Consider the following 22,626-nt stretch of genomic DNA (forward strand, 5'->3'; position numbering starts at 1 on the left):
GTCACCACCATCCTGAACTATCAAGAAGGGCTAATAATCAGAAGGGGGAATCAGTCCAGGAAGTTTCCTAGGAATGTCCCTGACCCGTGCAACAGGGAGGCAGCACACCTTCCTACGGGTAGGGTCAGGCCAACATATAAGGCCTTCCGTTCCTCTCAGCAGGGAGTCACCTACAACAAACACCCTTCTGCCCTTCTGGGTGGAGGCAGTCTTGAGTTGTGGGGTCCACTGCTTCACCTGAGGCAACTTTTTGGTTGGACGTCCCTCCATTCCCCCACTCACCTCTCTCTCGAGTTCCAGGGCCTCAAACCTATTGCACAGAGGCACTTGGGGAGATGATGATGGTAGGGATGGGGGATGCCCACTTTGCCGAGCCGGTACCCATTCCCACTCCTCCTTCTTTCTCAAGCTGTTGCTAGGGGGAGGAGAGGACAGGGGGCTCACTGCAGTACCATCTGCCTGCTGGTTCCCCTCTCCCACCTCCCATTTTCTCTCTCCCACTTGTTTGCAAGGCAGCAGGGGGTGACGTGCTCCATGTGGAGCCTCAGCTGTGTGCCAAGATCTCAGGGCCGATAGGGACTGGCACCAACAATCAATCTCCCTCTCACACTCCTTTATGGTCTCTCAGCCTCTCCACCACCACCTCCTTCAGGCCGACCACAAGGCTGAGTAAGTCATTTAGTTGGTCACATCTTATACAACTGCTGCCTCCATTGCCTGGCACTGCAAAGGCTAGGCTCTGGCACTCATGACAGCCAGTGACCTGCGTACTAGCATCTTGTGTTGGGTCTGAGAATGAGTCTCTACACTTGTCCTAGCATTAGCTATCCTTTCAAGCATGCACAAGACCTCAGTCTGGGTCTCTACACTCTTTTTGGCTGCAGTTTTCCTTTTGCGTGAGCATGGGACTTCTGTCTGGGTCTCCACAATTTTTGTGCTGGTAGCTTTCCACTGGGGTGCAGCCATTGCCAACCAGCAGGCACACTAACACTACTAGATAGCCTTAATGGGGTGTGACTGACCAGCCCCACCCTGCTGCCATTAGTGCTGGCTCTGCCCTTGCCCAGTTGCTGGGTCTTTAACAGGAGCCCCTGCACTCACTTGACAGTGATAACAGCCATTCTCGCTGTGTAGTCTCTTGTATGAGTGGCTTACAGTTTCTCCTTGCTAAAATAGCCCTGGTGATTCTCACACCCCGACTCCTCCTCTCCATCCCCGGAGCCTTTTTCAAGGCCAGGCGAGTGCATGCAGAGACACTGCCCTGGGAATGCCCCCGCCGTGTCAGCTGCTCTTGTGAGAGCTGCCCGAATCTGTTGTCTTGGGGATCCCTGGATGAGGGAACCAACAAGAACCCTCCTGTACCTCACGGTCAGTCACTGCGGTTCTGGCTGGAACAGCTCTGAAGCAGTGAACCTTGGCAATCAAGCTGCATAGCTTGATCAGCCGACCAGCCTCCATAGATTAAAACAAACAAACAAACAAACAAACAATAATAATAATAATAATAATAAAACAACCACCTCTAGTCTTTTTATATGCTACTGTCTTTTTCATGTCTTTTTTAACACTTTTGAGATTGTTGGCATCTCATTATAGATTTCTCAAGTAGATTTTAGTCTTTGACTTGTAATCCAACTGTCTCTTGACTCTCACTAGAACTGAGGGTAGCATGCAGGTGTTTGAACGTTGGCATCCAGAGATATATTAAACACCCACAAATATCCTGACTGCTCTCTAAGTGCCACCAAAAGATAAAAATCTACAGTTGTTTCTGTAAAATGTAAGTGACTCAGACTCTGAGATGTAGTAAATGGAACTAAATCTGTACATGTTCAGGCAACTGAATTCCTCTTTCAAAGTTAAAATGCCTGCACCCACTTGAAAATACTAGCTTCACATTTTAGTAGGAAAAACTTTCCTTAATTACAATTTGTATTAAATTCTGAGTTCTCAATTAATGTGCAATGTTAATTTTTTTTATTTTATTTTTAATATGAAAGTATTTATAAATGATAATAATCCAAAAGTCAGTTCATGGATGATGCTTCAGTGCCTTAACATCTACATAGCTGGTTGATTACCCATCTATTTCTGTCATTCTGTTAGACACATGTAAAACAAGTGGTTCAATATCTAAAAGAATGTGGATGCATGTACAAATCCACAGAGGTCCCAGTGAAATATGTTTCTTTATCCAATGTGGTTATTGTGCATTTAAATCTTTAAATATTTAAATACGTATTAATTTCAACCACACATCCTCTCTAGTGCATAAATCTTCAAAATGCAATCATTCTTGTTTCACTATACTGCCTTTTTTAAACGAATCAGTTCCAAAATCAGTATTTGTGTCTCCAAAGCAATTCAAGTAAATGCGTACACTAAGAAATACTGTGAATCGCATAGTTAGGTTCCTCCCTAGCCACGTCTAATGCATACTAGGACCCAAGTGTTGTTGCTTCTAAATGTTTCTCCTCTTTCCTGCATGCTTGTATACTTTCCAATCCTGTTTTTTGTTAACAGGAAACCTAACAATATGGCCAGGAAAGAAACAGTGCACTTTCTTTCAAAGATCTGAGAATTGTTTTAATTTTTAATAAAGACCTTCATCTTATTTGAAAACAATTTCTTTACTTCTTTAAATTTCCTGACTTAATAAATCCCAACACACATGGTACCTCTAAGATTTGATCCATAAGTGCTGTACTAGTAAAAAGATGTGAGAATCTCAATTTCTTCTTTATTTCATAGCTTTCTATCTATCATGTCTAGAAGTACATAGAAGATAGACAGTTAATAACATATAAAATAATCTTGGATAAAACACGTCGGGATAACTCTGTTTTGTGGGTTTTTTTTTTTTTTTTTTGTGTGTGTGTTTTTTTTTTTTTCTAAACAGAATACACCTGACTGATAAGTATGAAAATTGCCACAGACCTGTTTCCTGGTCTATCTGGGATTACTGTCCTCCACTCCCAGACCAATATTGAAGGTTAAACTGCCTTTATATGAAAAAATACTTAGCACAAATCGCCATACCATATCTGAAAACTACTGAAAGATACAGACCCTTCCTTAAACCCTCAGCTTATATTAGATATAAGGATTTTATAAGGATTTTACCTGGTGTAGGGAACCGACTTTGGCAGGGGGGTTGGACTCGATGATCTCTGGAGGTCCCTTCCAACCCCTACAATTCTGTGATTCTGTGATTCTGTGATTTGTAATTGATCTATTTTCAGGAGTTGGCAGTTAGCACTAAATGAAAGTTTATGGTGGTTAAAGTCCACCACATAAAAGTTTTTGACATTTTGTAGGATGTCAGTATTTACATTTTTGTAAGTTTCAGACCTGAGCCAGTGAAACAAACATGATAAGCTAAAGAAAGTTTATATTTTAAAATAAAAATCCTGGATCCAAAATAAGCCCATGTTCAAACCACAGTTATATTTAAATCTCTATTCCTGAGTATCAACTTTTCATTTACTAACTTCTTAGCTTTTCATTTCCTTTGGTATTTTCAAGTTTAGAAGGTAAGAGAAAAAATACAGTTTGGTATGCAATTCTGAGAACTGAACGCCTCATACTGTTTCTGAATAACAGATTATTTCCTTTGCAGGACATAACTGCTAAAACCTTCCCTTCCTCCCAGCCCTCTGGTATTCCAGCTGAGATAATCAGTAGAAAGGACTTGGCATCAAATGCAAATGTGAAACAGGATGGTGTGAAGCTGCTTACCAAGCTGTTAGAGGCAGAGAAAAAACAAAGATCTGTACCAGATAAAAAACTTTAATCCTATCTGAAATGATACAAAGGAAGAAAAAGGCAGATGTTAAGATGATAATCTTGGTGATCTGGAAATCTGGCTGCCAGTTCAGAAACAGTAAATTAAATTAAGTACAGGAAAAAAACTGGATCTTTCAAAACAGAGCAGGACAAAAACTCCAATAGAGAAAGCATCATTAGAATTTGGATACATTCACTCTGCAGGCAACTTTTTATTTCTGCTGAAGTCTATCTCACTTTAAATTATCTATTGTATCCATACCTTACTTCTGTTAAAAGTCACCTGCAGCTCTGTAGAATTTCAGTCTTGTGGAAATAATAGCAAGGAAAAAAAAAAAAAAAAAAAAAAAAAAAAAGAGCTATTTGGAAATGATGAAGGAAAAGAGAACAAGCTCCACAAGAATAGGATAGAATTGTTCAGCAATATAGTATATTAGTTAAAAAGGATTTCAGGAGATAAATGCATATGGTGGTCTACTGCTTCAGCACAGCAGAGTTTTGTCAGTTGAAGGTTTTTTGAGTTGTACTGCTTTGAACTTACAACAATAACTATCAGAGAACAGAAGGTGTTTAGGAGGCAGAAGTGTGGTAGTCCACTTGAGTGAAAAAAAATGATTGCATAATGAATGACGTCTACATAGAAGAAAAAATGCATCAATTAGTGAAAATGTAAAATGCAGTCAGTATAGGAAAAAAAAAGTTATTAGGAATGTATAATTTTCCTTGGCTATAATAAAATACGTATTTAGAGAAAAAAAAAATCCATTATGTCACAGACAATTTAAATTACATCACAATCAAACTATTAAAATTTAATTTGAATTAGAATTTCAATTTTTGTTTTCTTTCTTCCAGTAATGCAGAGCTGAGACAGAATCTCACTTAGCTTTCTCAATGTATGTTCTAATTTAATTAATTTTGAACATAATAGAAATATTTTAGCTATCCTTAATTATATTTGGAAACTCCATATTTTAGATGTTACAAACTACTATCCCTTTCTGCAACATATTTTGAATTATGTCATGAAATAAAATTTATATGTGCAGAAGTTATTGTACTGCTAAAAGTTAATTTTCCTAAGTCACAGGAAAATCTCCGGAGTCATTAGATAAGTTACATTGGTATGAACATGAGTTATATGTACACACATATATATATATATATCTATACATGTCATAGAATCATAGGACTTGTGTTGGAAGGGACCTTAAAAATCATCCAGTTCCAACCCCAGCTGCAGCAGAGCTGTCACTCAGTAGATCATGTTGCCCAGGGTCCTATCCAACCTGGCCTTGAACATCTCCAGGGAATGAGTAATCCACAACTTCTCTGGGCAACCTGTTCCAGCACCTCAGTGAAAAACCTTCCCAACAGCTATTCTAAAATTCTTTTCCTTCAGCTTAAAACCATTTCCCCTTGTCCTATCACTATCTACCCATGTAAAAAGTTGATTTCCATCCTTTTTATAAACTCCCTTTAAATACTGAAAAGCTGCAATTAGTTCTCTCTGGAGTCTTCTCCATACCAAACCAGCTGAGCTCCCTCTGTCTGTGTTCATCAGAGTGGTACTCCAGCCCTCTGATCATCTTTGTTGCCTTCCTCTGGACCCTTTCCAACAACTTCACATCTTTCCTGAGTTGGAGGCCCCATATCTGGATGCAATACTCCATGAGAGCAGAGTACAAGTAGACAATCACCCCCCTCACCCTTCTGACTGGATATAATTGGCCTGTCAGGCTGCAAGTCCACAGTGCTGGCTTATGTTAAGCCTTTTCTCTACCAGAACATCTAAGTTGTCCTTGGCATGGCTACTCTATTTATGTTATATATATAATGCTTACATATATATTTGTTTTTTTTGTTTGTTTGTTTCTTCTGTTGGTCAGGGAATATTTTATTGCTTTTATACTGAGTCTTAATAAGTTTGTGTTAGAAATGTGCTTTGCTAAAATGACTTTGTTGCTCAGAGCTTTAAGTAAAATATCACATAACGCAAGACTTGTTTTTTAATTATTAGTTTTGGTGTATACTACATGTAAGAGAGAGAAAGCATAAAGGAAAGTGTTCTTATTGGTATTTTTTAATTCTTTTTATTTCTGAGTAGAAACTAAAGGTAAATTTCTACTTTATGGTATAAATAATTATAGTAAAAAATTAAAACTAAGATAAATATAGAAATAGAGAAGAGACTGAAAAAAAAATTCTAACTTATCTCCATGACCATCTTTCATTTCTTCAAAATTCTAGAATGACAGTATATGCAGGTTAAACCTACATCTTTCTATCAGAGTTGAAAGCTTCAAGGCTTCCTAAAATGTAACTGTAAACATATTTGCATGCTCAGTGTTCTCTCTATTAAATTAGTAAAGCACTCAGAAAATAACTACTTTTATTTCAGTGTTTCATCTTCAGTGCATCTTGAAAAATAAGAAAAATAACTTGACAAACACTCTTCATCAGCACACTTCTACATGTTTTGAATTCCACTGCTGTCGCTTTTGGCTTTCATCCGTGTAAAATTAAATCCAAACAAAAGCAAAGGTCATTTCAGAGTCTCCAAATATAATGAAAAAGAAAAAGTCATGAAAGAAAAAGCTGATCTCTGTGACTAGGATTCTTTTAACCAAAGGCTCTGCAGATTCTATTGAATTAAGTGTAGCAGACTCAAAATATTTGCCAATCTCTGCTTATTTCCTATGGGAACAGAAGAACAAAATTTATTTCTGAGAAATGACTGCCATTAACAATACTAGGGATGATTGATCCAGAAAATGCAAAGATATCAAGCTCTTTGCTACTTGAGCCTCAGCTATTTATAGATTTCTGTAAGTTCTCCTAATTGATTACTGACAAACTAAGTCTTAGGAAGTTAAAATTATCAGGACAATCTTAAATAATAAAAGAAGTAAAAAAAAAACAAGCGAAAACAGCCAAAACATCACAGCCAAAATTTATGATCTGATATTAAAAGACCTGTACTGGGCAATAACAGCATATGGGGTAGTCACTTGTCAAGCCTTAGGTGATCACTGGGTCTTCGTGGTGCATTGCACCTCTTTCCAACAAGGACTTCAGTATTTCTCTCTAATGGAGTTATATTTTGTGTACTGTCCCCACTTTCCTTGTATCTATAAGATGTCTAGAAGGTTTTCTATTTTACAGGATGAAAATATGTTTTCTGAGTCATTGAAGAGGATGGAAAATCTTCATCCTCTGCTATGTCAGTTGAGTTGCTTTCTTGCTCTCCTTTGCTATTTAAGAATTCTATAATATTTTTACTTAAGAGAATATATATTCTTGATGACTACTAACAATCTCAAGATCATGATGATTGAAGTCAATTGTCTTGATCACAGAAGTAAAGAAAAAGACTTTTGTCCTTAAGATTATAAAATGCATTAGAGAATAAGACAATTTTTAATTGCTGATATCTGAGGTTTAACACAATATGATTTTTGTATCACTGTCACAATTCATATATTAAATTTCAAATACAAAGTTATGTGAGAAATACTAAAAATATAACTTGCAGGAGACTCTATTTTTTGATGGCCTATTCTATGACTGAAAATCAGTTCTGAGATCCTATGCTAAACTTTTACCTGACCCCAGGGAAGTTTTATCTTCATCCAGAAAATTTTGTATAATCACAAGATTTATTTCTCAAACTGTCCTTCAAACAGCTCTGGCAGCAACAACTCCCATGCCAGTAATAAAGAAGTTTATGGAGACCAAACAGTAGATGTGAGTGCAGCAGGGCAATGAGTGGTGCATATCAGCAGAAGCAATAGTAACAGTGGGTCACATCCACTAGTGCAGATTTTTATAAGCAAAGCATGCAGTTTCTAGTTTATCACTGCTGATAATGCACAGTTAATGGTGGTGACTATGCTGACAAACTGTTTTGTCACTAAGAATTTCTTCTACCAAATAGTGCTATTGAGCTCTTCATATCTGTTGTAGCTTCCATGAAAAAAAGGAGGCATTACTTTTGGTTCAACCTACATATTATCCTAATTTGAATATCATGATTTCATTTTGATTGTTCTAAAGTCTTTCATTTGAGTAAAGTTCATTATAACATTTACACTATGATAAATACAAGTTTAATGATATTCGAAAATGTGTATTTACATGTACAAAAGAAATATTATCTAAAAAAAAGTGATATTTTTAATTCGTTACTGTAGTAAATTTCCACCTTTAATATGCATATTTTTACAATATAGAACGAAAAAAATAACAAAATTTTGAAATTTTTAATGCAGCTAGAGTTGCTTTTTATAACTTCTAATTAAACAGATTTTTATTTGAGGCTTGTTCACTGAACATCTAATGCAATACTGATTAGCAGGGAAGTGTGAACACTGTTGAAGCATAGTAGATTGCCTGTCGTGTGACATAGAATGCATATCACATAGTCAGTGTTAATGGAAAAAAGTAGAAATTGACATTCCTCTTATTTCACTACTGGCCCTTCTCCCTCACCTGCCAGTATTTGCATCCCTCATTCATGACATATATGCAGAATTAGAACAGCCTTCTTTAGAAACTTTTAACATATTTTTCACCCATAAGGAAAGGATTGATATATCTATCTCAGCACAATGGAAATGATACCACCTGTTTGCATATGCACCAATGTCCAAAATGTACTGAAATATTCAGTGTTATATCAGCTCTAGCTAGTAGCCTTGATTTGGTATACAGTAACAGACAAGTAATAGGAAATGGTCAATTACTAGATTTTTTTATGACTCCCCTGCTTGCAACACTTTGTATCATCATGTATTTCTTGTATGTCATCATATATTTATTTACCACATTCTGATTAATAAGTTCATGCAATTAGAAAAAGAAAGCAAAAAAACCCAGCTCATCGATGTGATCAAGGACACATAACATAGTTGACCCCTTGCAACACTTGGGCAAATATCTGCAGAGAGAAAATATTATGTTTTCCTTTGGAACATGATGTTCTATTCTTCAAGAGCAGAACAGGATGAGGCGGGCTGCAGCTTGCAGCAGGCACTCATTTCAACATAATATCTTAATAGAAATTAATTATTCAGTACACACTGCACTTGCCTTACAAAAGGTTAATTCTCAGTGTCTCAGTCTTAGTTGACAGATTTTAAGAACAAAGGCAAATTTTCATAATCATAGTTCCAGGGACTTTGATAGAATACATACATCCAGAAATGATAAACAGCCTAAAAAACTTACAGGATTCTAGACTTTTTTTTTTTTTTTTTTCATTAAGGGGAAAATAATAATATTGGCAATAAGAACATATGCTTCTGACTACTTTTAATCACAGCTCATTTTCAATCCTTAAATAACTACTTCTCACTTTTGAGCAGTTCTGGTTTTTACAAAGTTAAGCTTAATGTATACTCAAGAAAATAATGAAATTATGAAACATCTTTATGTTACAGAAAAGTGAAAAACCATCAGAAATATTAGGAATTGCTACACATGTGAAACTAGGAACTAGCATATTTGCAGCTTATTATGTTCTCTGACTAGGCAAGGTGTCTAGTGTAAATAGAGGAAAAAACAAACAAACAAACAAAAAAAAACACCACAACACAGAAATTTGTGACTGAAAGTAAATTAAACCCTGAAACTCAATAAAACAAAAAAGCAAGCAGAAATAACGTAGAAGTACGATGTATTATCAAGAAAATATACCAAAATGTAGTCATATCAGAAGTCCACTTCACTCACTCATTATCCCTTGAGCAGTTGTCAATGGAGAATATGTAAGAAAGAAAGCTATACACATTCTTGGTTTTCTTCCTATTGATCAGCAAATCAAAATCATCCCAAGACAGAAGTGATTTTTTTGTTTGTTTTGTTAATGCTCATTAATGGTTTGCCCTCCAGTAACATATGGCTTTATAATTGTCTTTTGATTTCCTATGAATTTTGGTTTCCACCAGATACTTAGCAATGAGTTCCAAAGCTTAACTTGACTTTTTATGTGTGCGTCCATTTATTTTCTTTGAACTTAAGAATTTTCCTCTATCTATAATTTTTTCTCTTTTGAAAAACCATGTATTAATTCACCATTCTTTCCTTTTTCTTTATGCCAATAACTTCATAGGATTTCTGTTATCTCTTTTTTGACTGAAAAGTCCTTGTCTCTTTTATTATTCCTAGAGTGAAATATTATTTTATTCTATTCATTAGCAGCTTCATCACTTACCACTCATCTTTGTAACGTCCTTAGTTCTACTTCTTTCTTTTTTTAAATGGAGACACCAAAACTAATTGCAGTTTCCTCTGTGAGTGCATTATGTATGTATGTTACACACCACTTTATTTCTGTATTTCTTCACTGATAATAGCATTACATTTTCTTTTCAGTCCTTTTGTGATAGACTTAAAATTTAATTCCTGAGTGATAATGACTCATAGTTGTGTATTATTTCCACTTCACCTACATAAAAAATAATCTACAATTTATTAACAAATTATCATGAAATTATGAAATTCTTCTGCATTTTTTTTCCCTAGATGTTGCCATTCTTAATTCTGTCAAAAAATTTATGCTCAAAATTTGTCAACAAGGTCATTATTACATTCTTTACATATCCAATGTCAAATTAATAATCAATTCCTGCATTTGACTCCTACTTGCTATTTATTCTTTATTTGTGATAAAACTTATCACAGATGATACAGTAATTTATTTTGGAAAGGTACAATTTTGTCTCATGTGTAAGACAAAATACCTCAAGAAATCAGGTAAAATAAAAATGCTCACTAAAACTTGCAACAATCTGGTACTTCAGCTGTCAGTGTATGCAGTGTGGAAGTAATATGCATGCGTTCAGTATTTTGGCAAAGTCAGTTTGCAATAAATTTAGTAATTTTGGCAGCAAATGCTAGTAAATGGAAAATATGAACTAGTCCATGATAACTCTTTTATTTAAAAATAAAAATAAAATAAAATAAAAATGTATTTGTCAGAAACCATCTCATACAAGTTTTTGTTTAATCGTGGCAAACGCCTGCACCTGCATGTACAAACCCCTGCTGGGGTTTGTATGTGTGGCCTTAGGATTTCTTCTTTGGTTAGTAGCTCTGATGCAAAAGGCTTGGAGGTCCTTTTGAGGTCCATGTTCCCTGGCAGCAATGAACTCTTAAGAGCTTACTGGGCTGCATCAGTATGTACATTTCCAGAAAACAAAGGTCAGTGATTACTCTCCTTTATTCAGAAGCAATATCTTGAATCCAGAGTACTATACCCATGTGTACGTAGTTACATAATACAAAAACATACTGATGAATTTGAGCTAACAGAGCAGAGAGATTTTCTGATATTTAGGAGCTGAATCTCATTGTGATACAGAATTCTCTAGTGGAAAAAAATAAACGAACAGTAAACAGAAATGATCAAATCTGCTCAAATGGTAACAGAAGGTGATCCATGTTCACAACAGTGCAAGAATGCTGTGAGCTCAACTGCTCAATAGACCTTAAACTTAGCTTTGCCATGTGATATTATTACAGATTCACAGCTAGACTTGACTACATAGTGTGTTTCAATGTACAACAATCTAGCACAACATGCTTTACTGTATGACTAACGTAATGCTGGGTGATAATGAAAATACTTGGTCCAAGCCTGATGATCTCTGCTCAAGAAATTCATCTGAGCAATGAAGTCTACTGTTCGCCTACTCAGCTGCTGACTTAAAACAACTCACTTACTTGAGGTGCCTGGAAAATATTGTCAATTATTTTGATTTTGGCCTATTTAGTGAAATAAAGGCAGATCTTCTTTCTGTGGCACTGCCTGTTTAAGCTTATATGCTATATTTACAGGTGCATATTAAACTTAGAAAAAAACACTTCAACTAAATGGTACGTGAAGATTGATGAGCTAGGTATTCTACTTTCAGGAGTGCTGCCTCCTTCAGCCTCACAGACACTCACTTCAGCACCTCTACCAGAATCGTAAATATCTATGAACAGGCTGACTGTACTTCTGTTTGGGTGGGAGAAGGTAACTACTTTCCTTTTCTCTCTCAATTTTTCCTCACACAAGTTATAATTAAACTGATTATACATATATATATGTTTATATGCACAATAATAATAATAATTATAATAATTATAATCCACAATAGAGAAATCAGTCTAGATATTGCGTTGGTTGCTCCAAAAGTAATACCTCCTATGTATTTCTTGGGAAACTATACCAAATACAAAGAGCACAATAACACTGTTTGATAAAGCAAATTCTCAGATACAAAACAGTGCTTTTTAACATAATCATCACTATTCACTATACATTTTCACCAGTGATGAAAAAGAGACTGAATGCAGTGCTCATAAAAATCTTAATGTCCATCCAGAATGTGACTTGTCTTTCATGCTGCTGTTGTCACTGCTGAAATGTACCATCTACCACCTCACTGTGCTTGTATCCATTGTTTGATCTCCATAAGAATTCAGCAAGCATCAGTGAATGCCGGTGGGTTCCTTTTTCTTCTATATGGAGGAATTCAATTTCACAGCTTTGCTTCAGGCATACATCCATGTCAGATGTTATTTTACCACACTGCCCCTTTGCTACCATCTGTTGCATGGCAACAAAATTGAACGAAATGTTATTGGGAACGTTCAACTTCTACTTCCATACCACCAACACATGTCTCTGATGTTGTGCAAAAACATAGAAGGCATTGCTTTTAGAGCAGAACTAGTATTATACGCCTTCTACCAACTCTTTTTCCTCGGTTATGCTTTAATCCAAATCAAGTTTCACAACATGTGAGAAGTATCTGTAATTTTCTTGGTTTCTTTAGTTTAAATGTAGTAAATTGTCTTTGTTTAAAACAAATGACAGACTTTAAAAATTCCAGTCATTAAAGATTTTGAAAGGAAAGGAAATGGGAAGAGTAATTTTTGTTATAGACTAGCATATGTAACTGAGTTCTACCACCTCATATATCTGATGAATGTATAACCTACACAAGGTTTATAAAATTTAAAATTAACATTTTTTTAACTTTAAAATTCAAGTAGAGATGTCATCACAGTTTGATCTAGATGGATCTCAGTCTTGAGAAAAAAAAAAAAAGCATCTGAGCATCCTCAGTGAATACTGAAATTCAGCACTTCTCATTGCAAGATTCCCTGCTCCCTGAGCCCTCCCACTCCCTGTAGAAACAAACAAGCAAACAAACAAACAAACAAGCAAATAAATAAATAAATGAAAACCCATGACTATTCTTTCCCTAGAAGAATAACTCAGTTTTACAGTGGTTACGAAGATACAGGCATTTACAATATAAATTTTTTCCATTGGAGATATTTTATGGGCAGTAGGAATGTTATGATTGACTAATCCGGTTTTGTCAATGCAAATGTCAGTGAATTTTTACAGTACTTTTGTCTTTTATTTCAACACAATCTGATTAGATAGATATCTGTTTTTCCAGTAGAAAGAATGGTCTTTCTTTAAAGGCATCAAGTGCTGGAGAATTTGCTACATTATAAATTAATCTGTTCCACTGAGTGTTTATTTTTATTACTGATTCTTAATGAGTTTTTCATTTGTTAGTGTGCTTTATGTCTTTGTTTCAAAGAGCCCTGTAAATTACAGCACAAATTACTGTGCAGCATCTTTCCTCATCTAGACTATTTTTGGAAAAAAAAAATATTTCACATAATATATTTCTTAATTCTCCCTAGCCCTTTGCCAGATTGAGAAATTCAAGAGCATTGCTTAGGAAGACAGTGATCCAGTAGAGTCAAATACAGTGATAATTTTGTTATGTAGTGGAAACTACAGAATGTTAATGCCTCCATGTCTAGATGGAGATCACTGACAAGTGGTGTCCCCCAGGGATTCATGCTGGGATAAATATTCTTTAATATTTTCATCAATTACATCAACAGTGGGGTCAAGTGCACCCTCAGCAAGTTTGCTGATGACATCAAGCTGTGGGGTTGTGGTCTGGTCTAAATGCCCAAGAGGCAGGATGCCATCCAGTGGAACCTGGACAGGCTTGAAAAGTGAGTACAGGAGAACCTCATGAGGTTTAATAAACCCAAGTGCAAGGTCTTGCACCTGGGTCAATGCAATATCCACTAGCAGTACAAGCTGGGGGATGAAAGGATTGAGTACAGGCCTGCTGAAAAGGATCTGGGGGTACTGGTGGATGGCAAGCTTGACATGGGCCCATGATGTGTCCTCGCAGCCCAGAAAGCCAACTGTATCCTGAGTTGCATTAAAAGAGGCACCGTCAGCAGGTCGAGGGAGATGATCCTGGCCCACTACTCTGCACTGGTGAGATCTGACTATCTTCACCCATAAGTGGAGTCATTTCAAATGTAAACAGGCAAGATTTAGGTTTAATATAAGAAAAAAGTATTTTACAGTGAGAGCGGTGAGACACAGGAACAGGTTGCCCAGGAATGTGGTAGACGCCCTACTCCTGGAAACATTAAAGGTCAGGCTGGGCAGCCTGGTCTAGCTGTGGATGTTTCTGTTCATTGCCAGGGTGTCATGGTTTTGTAATTTTTGCTGTCGGTATTCCACATCGTAACATCATGCAAAGCACAGGTAATTAAACAGTTAATACTCCTCCTCACAGCCAGACAGGCAGATATGTCACGGAAGTTAAGGGATCTGGTCCTGCCTTTTTGGCTCGCGCACTCTCTGGGGAGTGTGGGGGTGCTTCCTAGCTGTTCCAAGCCGTTGCTTTCAAGTTTGCTCAGTTTTCATAAAATTATCTCACTCCTATTTTATTTGATTTATTAGTCTCAATTTCATTTAGATTGTACTGTGTTGTATTATCTTGCATTCCAATATCATAGTTAGTAAAATAAGTGTTTCTCCTTAGATCGTTGCCGCTGTTCTGTTTTTTTTTTCCTTGAGCCCAACTCCCTTCTCCCTACCTCTTTCCCTTTTCCTTCCCATTTTTGGGGGCCGGGGGGCCCACAGGCCTCCTACCCCCCTGCCACAGGGGGTAGATTGATCTAGTTAACTCTGTGACACAGGGAGTTTGACTAGATGACCTTTAAAGGTCCCTTTAAACTTTGAAGACTCTATGATTCTATAAACAAACAGTTTGATTTAGTTGTATATATGTAGACTTCTAGCGCTATATGAAATGTCTTCAAGTACACAATTTGACCTCTAGCTGACTCTCCAAGAAGAGCTAAAATCACATCTTATTTCAGATCTGCTATGTGCTATGTGGATTCACATAGAAATCTAAGATACTCTAGGACATTTACAAATGACAATAAGCAAACAACTGAGCAACTAAATCCAGTGAGAGCTGTTCAGCTCATCCTAAAATAGACATAAACATTTGGTCAAGTAAGAAGCTTTCCAGATATCACTGGGAGCTATTCAGTTATGTGAACATAGATGTCTGAACATATTTGAGATGCTCTAGTGTATCTGATACATCTGCCAGAACTGGCAGGTAAAGCGTTGGAATTATTACAAACATGCACCCTTCTAACATGGAAGCTGGCAGCCATGCAGGCTATTCTAGGACAGCTGAAAGAATAGTAGTAAGAATTTCTAGAGGCTGATTTACACAGGAAGAAAAGAATTTAATCTATTCCTGAGATGGCTCTTGTTCTATATTAACTACAGCAAAAGCCAGGAGTGACTAACTTATTCACAGATATCTAATATGTGAAGCTGTTGTATTTGGCTTTCCTTTGATTTCAGTGGGGGAGTAATATACAGATCTATCACTTTTCAAATCAACAAAATAATTGTATAGTAGTATGTACATAATATACAGTAGTGTATATACATAAGAACTGGGAGAAGGAAGATCTTCTTGCTGTAAGTGAAGATTAGGTTCAAGACCATCTAGAGAACCTGAAAGTGCATAATTCCATGGGACCCAATGAGACCCATCCATGGGTTCTGAAGGAGCTGGTAAATGATGTTGCCAAGCTGCTATCCGTTGTATTTGAAATTTATTTTAGATCTCTAATCAGACCACTGACAGAGACATATGCTACCATTTGATACACCCCTGAATGCCTCTAAAATGTGGTATAAGATATTTAAACTATTTGGAGTTTGCTTCACAGCTGCTTAAAGTCAGACATTTAAAGATAAGTTTTAAAACTAGATACATCAAGAAAGCTGTTATAATGGTTGGGCTAAATATTACCTACAGTACTTTATAAACAACATACATGCATACATATGTATATGCACATGCATTCTATCTATATATATCTCTACAGATTTCTTCAGGGAAAGAAAAAAAAAAAAAAAAAAAAAAAAAAGAATCTTCCAGTCATTTCTGCTTGATACAAGTAAGCTATATTTACTACGGAGTCCCTGAGGGCTTTTAAAATGAGAATATGTCTAGGGATTTTCAACTTCACTGTAAAAGTTTCTGTAGTTTTAATTGTGGCAGACAGAGAATTCATAAGCCTAAAAAAGCAAAATCAAGTCAAATTTGATGGATTTGACTCAAAAATAGAGAGAGGAGTGGGAGGGGGAACCAACATAGAATAAAATGTTAATATGAACACTGAAAACAAATGCAATTGAAATTTGAAAAACTAGAAAAGAAATGGGGCCAAGAGCAGTATTTGGAATATTCTACGTCTCCCCACAAAAACAAATATGTTCTATGCAGTGATAACACATTATATCATTTTGAAAGAACATATAGCTGAAAAATAATTTAAATTAATCATGGATTATTATTATTTTTTTTTTTTACATTTTACAAAAGACATTTGATTGTATAAAAGACATTGAATCAAGTACATAAAATGACACATTCATCCTGCCACCATTTCCATGTTTTATTCAAGTTCCACATTTTCATCTCCCTTCCATATTTCTATGCATTGTTTTTATAGAGTCCAAGTATTAAACCATAGGATTTGCTTTTTAAAAGCATATGATTTATACTGCACTTTTCTAAACAGCACTCTCATTATGGATTCTGTGGCATATTTTTTTCTGCTTGTAGAACCAAAATAAATATTTATATAATTCCTGTTGTTTTCTAAGGTATATAATTATATATGCTGTAGTTAACAAAATATGCAAGTTAGAGATGTAGTCAACAAAATACATAAAGCGGGGGCTGTCAAGGTCATCAGGCGTAACCAGGCGTAATCTGTGTGGGCCCCTTGCGTGGTTAGCAATACGTGAAAGGGGGGCTGTAACAGTCATCAGCCTCTGCGGGGGGCTCCTTGACTCATAAGAAAACCATGATGAGACATGGCAAGACAAGACATGCCACATGTCTATTGGGCACAGATAACCGTAGCAAGGATGATTGGTAGCACTGTGATATAAGGGACAACTATAAGAAGAGTGTGTTGCTTGCAATAAACGCCATTTGCCGCTCACCACATTGGTGTCATAAAAGCGTGTGATTTGGCCGTGGCTGTCTGAGCACTTCACGACGGGACATTAATCAGAGGTTGCCGAAGCAAAGGCAACAAGTGGTGACCCCGACGTGATAATGCCATGTCCCAGTCGTGAATGTGTGACAGCCGGTTGCGCGACGGACGCAGGAGCCCGCGGCGGTAAGGCGGCGGAAGAGCTGGAGGGACTGATCCCCCTAGGGCTGTGAGTGCAGCTGCGAAGTTATCCCACAGCGGTAGACTTGTGGAAGGTGGAGGGCTGATCACCCTGGACAACCATGGAATCAGTTATTAAGGTATTGCATCAAGCTTGTAAGGACTATTTCGGTGAGGATGCTCCTTCTGAGAAGGACATTGCCGCTGTACTTATTCGCCTGGAAAAGGAGTGGAATCTTCCCTCCCCTCAGGGCATTTTAGACCCCACTAGATGGGATGCATTTACATCCGCGCTTGTGCAGCGTGCGATAGAGGAGCAGAAAGTTGCGGAGCTTAAAATTTGGGGGTTGGTCCTCGGCGCTCTCCGAGCCGCGAGAGAAGAAGATAGAATTCCTGAAGCTGCACGCGTTATGATGGGTTTGGAATTTAATAACACCGTGAGAAACGGCGCGGGAAGCGTACTTTCTTGCAGGTCCCCCGAGGAAGAGAACACCGCAAATATGCCCTCAGCTATGGCGACTAACATCTCGTCCGCACCTTCAGCACCCCCTTCTGCTCCCCTCTCGGCTCCAGCTTCGCATAAACAAATAGAAGAAGACTGCGCTGAACTGTCTGCACTTTTATCTTGCAAAACGGCTCAAGTGCAGGAATCCAAGGTCGCTGAAACTCCCCAGCCGTATCCAGGACAACCGCTGTATCCTTCTCTGTGTAACCACCTGTGGGGGCAGGGAAAAAAGTGAGCTGAGATGGGACACTTGCCGTCTCCTCTCAGGAGGTGGAATGCAGTAACACCCAGGGGGGTGGGAACTGCGGGAAAGGCCTGGGTACGGATTGGTCAAAAGTTAGGGAGGTAGTAGAAGAAAAAACAGCAGAGAGAAAGGGAAGCGATGTAAGTTACAGGCGCTGGGATGATAGTGTCCGGCCAGCACTGTCCACCCTGACTGCGCCTGAAGGTGTAGTTGGCGTCCGGCTGGCGCCCTCTGCTCACGTTGCACCCGACGGAGAAAGAAATAACGATAGTCTCCGGACCCACTCTCTGCCACAGTGTTCAGGCCCATTGACTCGACCCACACATCCTTCTACAAGATTGAGTGCGTATGCAACCAATCAGAAGCCTCTACAACAGTCAGTGCTTGATCAAAGGGAGATGGGCACAGTGGGAGCAGTGCGGAGCCCGCAGCTTCCAGCTGTGACTGAAAAGGATAGCGAAAGGAGAGAGGTGAATTTGCATTTAGGAGTTAAGAGAGATGCACTAACAGATGGTGAGAAGTTTAGATCTAGCCTGATAGAGGAAGGAAGAGTTCTGGAGATCTTCCTGATAGTAGGGAACGATAACAGAGGTCCAGGAGGGGTATCCCTCGATCTGAAAGGCATCACACGCCTGATAGATTGTGCAGAGAAATCGGGATTGAAATCACTCCTCACTTTAAATGCATTAGAAGTCCTGACAGCATCAGGCCTTCTCTTTCCTCATGTAACAAATCTTATGTGCATGGTGCTTAAGCCAATGCAGTATGCACTGTGGGCATCAGAATGGTTTCCCTTCAGGGACAGGTGGCCAGATTGAGGCCTGGAGAACAAGCAAGTCCATACAGCTGGTTTGTGAGAGCAATGCTCTCAAAGCCTGAGACATCTGCCTTGATATTGAACAAATGTTTGTCATTTTTGAGGTACACTCCAACAGGTACCTAAGACAATGTTGGTATGTATTGGGAAAGGTTATGTTTGTATAAGGATCTTTGTAATTTCATACTCATAGATAGTGCCACTAGAGCTATCAGCAATCGCTCTACTCTAACCTCTCTGTCTATAACTTTACTAGTATTGTAGGATGTGGCTTTAATTAGTGTCGGTGACATCACATCAGTTCTTGCAGGATAATTATACGGTGATTAAAGACTTATCACCTACTCCAAGTGGGATGAATCTCGTTTTGGCTTACCAAGGAAGGACATTGGTAAGGAAGCTTTTGCAACATGATGACCTGCACCAGTTGCTGAAACGTGTAAGAGACAATGGACAGAAAACCTTGATCACCATTCACCATGACACAGAAGAGATACATCGTGTCCTAGAGAGAGTAAAGAAGGACAGAGAACACCACTGATGGGAAGTGCTTCTGGGATGGTCCACCAAAGCGACGAGAATGTTTAACTCTGTTTAACTCTATTCGTTATTCAGTTATAGTTGTATTAGGTCTAATATTAATATGCTTTACACTTATAGTCATATTATATATAGGCATATAGGTATATTACATTTATAAGCATGGTTTAAGACATTAGGGTAGGATTATTTGGCGAATCGCGATGTAACGGGGCAAAAGGCTTAACCGAGAGGACAATGGCATGTATAGACGCAATGCGGGGATTTCGGGGTGTACACGGTTAGGGTCCTCTCGAGTTGTAGTAGATTTGCTTGAGCTACGGGAGGGGGAGATGTAGTTAACAAAATATGCAAGTTAGAGATGTAGTCAACAAAATACGTAAAGCGGGGGCTGTCAAGGTCATCAGGCGTAACCAGGCGTAATCTGTGTGGGCCCCTTGTGTGGTTAGCAATACGTGAAAGGGGGGCTGTAACAGTCATCAGCCTCTGCAGGGGCTCCTTGACTCATAAGAAAACCATGATGAGACATGGCAAGACAAGACATGCCACATGTCTATTGGGCACAGATAACCGTAGCAAGGATGATTGGTAGCACTGTGATATAAGGGACAACTATAAGAAGAGTGTGTTGCTTGCAATAAACGCCATTTGCCGCTCACCACATTGGTGTCATAAAAGCGTGTGATTTGGCCGTGGCTGTCTGAGCACTTCACGACGGGACATTAATCAGAGGTTGCCGAAGCAAAGGCAACAATATGCATACACTAGAGTTTTTATACTGGGGTATTTCCCAGAAGTTTGCACTAAATAGAAGTATTTTAGGGATCTAAAAATATCTCTGTTTTCCTGCTTTGTTGAACAAGAGAAATGACTGAACAGCAAGTTGTTAGCTTGCATTGTGCTGTCCTAGCATACAATCTAACATGAGAGCAAGGGAAGAATTGGCTCAGTAAGGATGAAACATTTTTTTTTGCAGAAAAAAAGCAGAAAGCAGAGGTTAAAAACTGAGTAAGAGGATGGAGCTGCAATCATGAAGTAAAGGGAAACAGGCCTAACAGCAGCATAAATAATATTCTTCAGGCAAAAGATAGGACCAAAAGTAAACACTGAAAGTAAGCAAAGGAAGATGAGGGATAAAACCATGGGACTTAGTCATTTTGTTTTTGAGTGTGTGTTCTTGAAACCAGATAGATAAATCAGGCTACAGAATTTATTAAGCTTTATGATGTGAGAGCAAGGCCACTAAAGTCTACCCATCTAATTTGAATCTGATTTTTAAAATCACAGTGATAAGTAGGCAGGGGCCTATGAGGTCTTACCTGGGAAGAGAGGATTATGGTAGAAAGCCTTCAGAGTGAGAGTCTGACTATGTTAAAGCACAAAAGTTAGATAAGCATTTTTAACCTCAGAAACATTCAAAGAGGAATATTTTTGTAAGATAATTGAATTGCTTACATGGAACTGACTACCCTTTGCAGAGCTATACCTAAGACTTAAGCTACCAGAAAGGATTTATTGTCAAAGACATTTAGTTTTCTTACTGAGCCAGAGCATGCAGTGTACTAACTTCTACAGTTCTCTGCAGCTTAATTATACCTACTTTGAAAATCAGAACTCTTTATGGATCTGAGTTCCAATATTGCATTATTTAGCAAGTGTCCTTTTCTTTCCTGCATTGAGCAGACAGTTCTGTTATAAATGTCTCATGCAAACTGGAGATACAGAGGAAAAGAAAAAAAAAAAGGACGATTTGCTACACTCCTTTTGTTACTTGAAATAAAATTGAATGCAGGATCTTGAGTTAGGCACAGAAAGTCTCTGTGAAGTGCTTTCAGAATCCAGGACCTACACCAGAGCACTGCTGAAGTCTAGCGCTGCTCACACAAAGCTTTTATGAAATGTGATATTAAAAAAAAAACACAAAAACTGTACTAATTGACAAGATGACAAGATGACTAATTGACAAGCCCTCTGCAGAGGGCTTTCCTCCATTTCCAATCTAGATCTCTAGAACTTTACAGAAATATATACATCCACTTTTATTCCAATCTAGAGCACATGTTTTTCAAGACTATACACTCTGAAAAGTATTCAAAGTTGTGTCATTGCACCAGAAGCCAAAACATACTTTAACAATATATGGTAGCAGTACAGTACTTGAAGTGAGTTTATAAGGAGGAGGGAAACTGACTTTTCACAGTCTGATAAAGGGTAATGGTTTTAAAATAAAGGAGATTTAAATCTACTATTATGTGGTAATTTTTACTCATAAGGCAGTGAGGCAGTTGCCCAGGGAAGCTGTGGATGCCCCTTGTGGAGATATTGGAACATAAGCTGCATGAGTGTCCTGGCCAGCTTCATCTAGCACATGCAACCTTACCCATGGCAAGAGGTGTTGGAACTAGGTGATCTTAAAGGTCCCATCCAACCCAGGTCAATCTTCGGGTTTTATTATATTCGCCCACTTTTTTTTTTTTTTTTTCCTATGAAATACACTACCTTATTTTCAGTATTGATTTTTCTGTGGGGAGAAACACAGTACCCATGAACACAAATAACATACTGAAAATCTACATAATGATTATTTGAATATAGGGATCTGAAATTATATTTTATTAGCTTAGCAAATATATATATATATATATAAAAAATATATATATATTCCCAAGATAAATGTTATATTTTTTCTGTCCAAACAATTGACATATTTCTTTTTCTTTATGCAATATTATAACTTTTTTTGTTGTTGTTGGTTTTTGTTGTTTTTTTGTGATCTTCCAGATTCAATGGGTAATTGACTTCATTCTGTATTTACCCTAAACTGCTTAATTTGTCTGCCTCATGATTGTAGCTCAGCATGGTTTTGACCTTTTCTCTGGTTAGGTATTAAAGGTCAGTTTGCCTGTTACAACAAATAATAATGTGTTTTTGTTATTAAAATTATCAAACAGGAATAATGAGACAGTGAATTAATGATATTTATTTAGTACTTTTCCCTATTTTTGTTTGCTTGTTTGTTTGTTGTTTCTTTTCTCAAAGGACAACTGTACCTAAATTTCCTATAAGTTGAAGACATGCATAAAGACTACTCTGTTAAGAAAACTTCCTTAATATACTACTCAATATGCCCTAAAATCTATCTCAGTTTTATCTCCTTTCTGCAAAATTTTTATCACACTTATACAG

The sequence above is a fragment of the Lagopus leucura genome, unplaced genomic scaffold (genome assembly GCF_019238085.1).
Source record: "Lagopus leucura isolate 7727_CA_CO unplaced genomic scaffold, USGS_WTPT01 Super-Scaffold_100001, whole genome shotgun sequence".
NCBI lineage: Eukaryota > Metazoa > Chordata > Aves > Galliformes > Phasianidae > Lagopus > Lagopus leucura.